Here is a 4161-nt window from a genome sequence, read left to right on the forward strand (position 1 = left end):
CAGCATAAAAAGTAGGATTGAAACCATAAATAAGAACAAATCAGAGATGAAGAATGACATAGCTGAAGTAAAGAGCACCCTGGAATGATTCAACAGTAGAGTAGAAGAAGCTGAGGACCGAATCAACGAATTGGAAGGCAAGATAGAAAAACAAAACATCCATTCAGAGTAGCAAATGGGGAGAAAAAAAAACTAAAAAGCAAGGGGAGAGTCTAAGGGAACTTTGGGACAACATGAAATGCAATAACATTCATATCAGTATTAAACAAACTAGGTTCACTTATGTATTCCTTCAGAATATGAAACATATTCCCCATAGGCCATGCAGGATTTCATCTATGACATAAGACATAATCCAATTACTGTCAATGCTACTAGCAAACTCTTTCTGGAACAGTCTAGTGCTCATGTTTTCAGGAGCTTCGCATGGTGGAAAAACTGTGATTCTCCTCAAAATTAATTCCTCCCCAGTTGGACTTCAGCAAACTGCTCCTACCACAGGTTATCATTATTAAGTGATACATCTACTAATTGTGTCATGAATGTTCCAACATGCTCCCCAAGTGAATGGCATTGTAGTATAATAGTATCACATGGAGGTTAACACGGGTCCACACTCTGGTTTCACCTGTGTATTCCTTCAAAGTGTGAACCATATTGACCAATAGATAAAGCATGTATTTCTCTCTGACAACATATAATCAACATTGTATTTGTGACCATTACTAGCACGCTATGTCTAGAGTTGTCTATTATTAGTATTTCAATGAGCTGTGCATTGTGTAAAGGCTGAAGGGAAGGGTTTGGTCCCTTAGATTTAAGTCATACAACGCTGGATTTTGACCAACCGTGTTCAGCACAAGGTATCATTCCTAAAGGAAAACCCTGCCTCTTATGTAATACATTTTCGAACATGTTCCTCAAGGAAATGGCATTACATGAAAATATTCCAAAGAGGTTACCAGCATGCCACACACTTGATTTACGTGTGTATTCCTTCAAAGAATGAAACATATTCCCAAATTGGTTGCATATTTTGGGCTGTGACATCACTTCTAAACGTCCACTTGCAGAACTTGCTAGCGCCGTCCAGAGGGAGTGTTTCAGTGACCTGTGTGTGTTCTGTAAGACTTTAGCAAAGTGTTTGAAAACTCTCGGAATTAAATCATAGCAAGTAGGATTTTATTCAACTGTTTTCCACACTTACCACCTTTACTAAAAGTAACTCCTGCTAATTGTGCATGAATGTTCGAACATTTTCCCCAGTAGGTGGCATTATAACATTGGACAAGAGACAACAGGAGACATCAATGAATTCCCCTGTGTATTCCTTTAAAGAATGAAACCTGGTCTCAAACTTTAATGCACACTAGTTTTGACTTATGGTATAATCCGTGTATTTATAAATCCTAGCAGCAAACTGTCTGCTTCTAGTGTCTCCATTCTCTGCGCACTGTGTGTGATCATTGCAGTGTGTGATCATTGCAGTGCGTGAATTCACACTGGGCAGGGTTTTGGCAAACTGCTTCTATCACAGACTATTACTGCCAAATGCAACTCCTACTAATGACGAAAACTTGTGCACCCTGTGCGGCTCCCTGAAACAGTAAAAGGGGCTCTTCTAGACAGTTTCCTAGTAGCATTTACACCTTTGGTTTCCATGTTCTGCCACAGACTCATTGGGAAAGGTTTCGCCCTTTCCAAACTACTCTAGGGACTCTCATGTGCTTCAGCTGGTATCTTCTGTGAGATAGTGTAACCCCTTTTCTGTACAATCTGAATGACAGTTTACTTTGCATGGTTATACAGTATGAACAATTAGCTCACAATCCAAGACAGCTTTATACATCTTGTTCTTCAAAATGGTGTTAGTGTGGTAGGGAAAATAATTACATTTAATTTAACAAAATCCAGAAGGTGCTGGTACCAGGCAGATTCCACAGTGGCTCCAAGCAGGCCACTCCCACCTCTTCCAGCAAAGGGGGTCAAGAGCTAAAAATGCCCAGAACCCTCCATGGCACCTGACACACTTTTATGTAAAGGTCAGGCTTGTACATTATTCATTCATGGTGCTCAAAAGTGAGAGACTGAGTAGAAGGCTAAGATCTGGAGAATCCTCATTTTCTCTTCTCTGTGGAACACAGTTTTTCTTCAAGTGGGACCGGGCCAATCCCTTCACACTCCTTTGCTTCCTGGGTCAGAGGGTGTTTTACAACACTAGATCTGATGACTTCGATGTCTCCAGGCAAGGGCTCCATCGCTTTCAGCAGTTGTTGTTAGGACATCAAAACCTACCAGAAATGCTCCTCTGTGGTGCCGCTGGCTGCGGCCAGAGTTCCAGTAGGAAGCGCTCGCTCCCCCAGGGTCTCCACGTTCCTCAGATCGCTTCCCTGTCCGTCAGGGCTTCTACCCTCTGCTGCATGACTTTCAGGATCAAGGCCAGCTCCTAGAGGGGCAGGTCCACACAAACCTAGGGGCTCTGGACCTTAGAGGGCTTTTTATTTGCAGAGGATTCATCATTTCCTTAGTAGGAGTTCCATTTAAGAATTATAATCCGTGGTTAAAAACCACAACAGTGTGCCCAAGCCACCGGGCACTCACTGGAAGAGTGCATGCACACTTCTCTGCAGGTTGGACACAAGCCCCCTTATTGAAACACTAACCGCAGGCTTCTCTAAACAGACTTCCCCAGCAACATTACACATGTGTTTCTTATACCCTATTTCATAGACTGATCCAGGCACCCCCATCAGGGATATGTGTCACTGCTCCAAGAAATGAACAGGTCAGCCTATTGTGTGTGCTGCCGTTTGTTTTTGCCTATGAAATGTTATAATATAATGTCTTTTACTGGAGGAGCTTGGAGCATTCATTTTATAATTAGTTGGAGTTTCATTTATGAAATGGATTGCCAAACTCACCTTTGGTGCGAATTCATTCTAGGAGTTTTCAGACACTTCATTACAGGTTTTACACAATGCACAGCTTATGGAAACCATAAAAGTCCACTGTGCAGGACAAAGTCCGCTCTGAGCATTGGCAAATGTATTGATGTTGTACATTAGGCCTCAGCTTCACACTTACATTACCGATTGGGACTATGTCTCAGTCTCAGATCAATTACAAAGGCAAACCTCGCATGTGGAATGCTGGTATCTTTTGTGAAATCTTATCATTCCATTTCCTGGGGAAGTATTTTGGAACATTCATTACATATTAGAAGAAATTTCTTGTAGTCATGATATTGTGCTAAGGATAGTTTGCCAAAATTGCTTTTGGTACATATACATTCTAGGAGGGGTAAAACACTTTTCTACAGGTTTTCCAAAATCCGCAGCTTATTGGAAAACTACAGGGTGACTATTCTAGGCAGAGTGTGCTTGTAGCATTTACAACTTTATTGATTATACATGATGTCATAGACAAAAGCATGCATTAAATATTTAAAACTAGAGGCCCGGTGCACGAAATTCGTGCACTGGACTGGGGGGGTCGTTCAGCCCGGCCTGCGCCCTCTCGCAGTCCGGGAGCCCTCGGGGGATGTCTGACTGATGGCTTAGGCCCGCTCCCCGCCAAAGCCATCAGTCGAACATCCTTAGCGCTGCCGTGGAGGCAGAAGAGGCTCCCACCACCACCACTGCACCCACTAGCAGTAAGCCTGGCTTCTGGCTGAGCGGCACTCCTCCTGTGGAGCACACTGACCACCAGGGGGCAGCTCCTGCATTGAGTGTCTGCCCCCTGGTGGTCAGTGTGTGTCACAGTGACCAGTCGTTCCACTGTGCGGTTGATTTGCATATTAGCCTTTTATTATATAGGATTTATTCCACTCTATGAAAGAATACACAGGTCAACTTAGTGTGTGAAACACTGCTGCTTTCTGTAAAATATTATAATGTCATGCCATTTGCATGGGGTCATGTTGGAACATTCAGTACATAGTGAGCAGGAACCTCATTTAGCAATGAAAGCCTGAGCTGAAAACAGTTTGCCAAAATTATTGGTGAAATCTACACTAATAAAAGAGAAACATGGTAATTAGCGTACGACCGCTACCCTTCCCATTGGCTAATCAGCATATCCTTATGCAAATTAACTGTCAGCCAAGATGGCGGCCGGCAGCCATGCACTGAAGCGAACAGGGAGGCTTGCTTGCTCCAGTGA

The sequence above is a fragment of the Myotis brandtii genome, unplaced genomic scaffold (assembly GCF_000412655.1).
Source record: "Myotis brandtii unplaced genomic scaffold, ASM41265v1 scaffold2054, whole genome shotgun sequence".
Taxonomy (NCBI): Eukaryota; Metazoa; Chordata; class Mammalia; order Chiroptera; family Vespertilionidae; genus Myotis; species Myotis brandtii.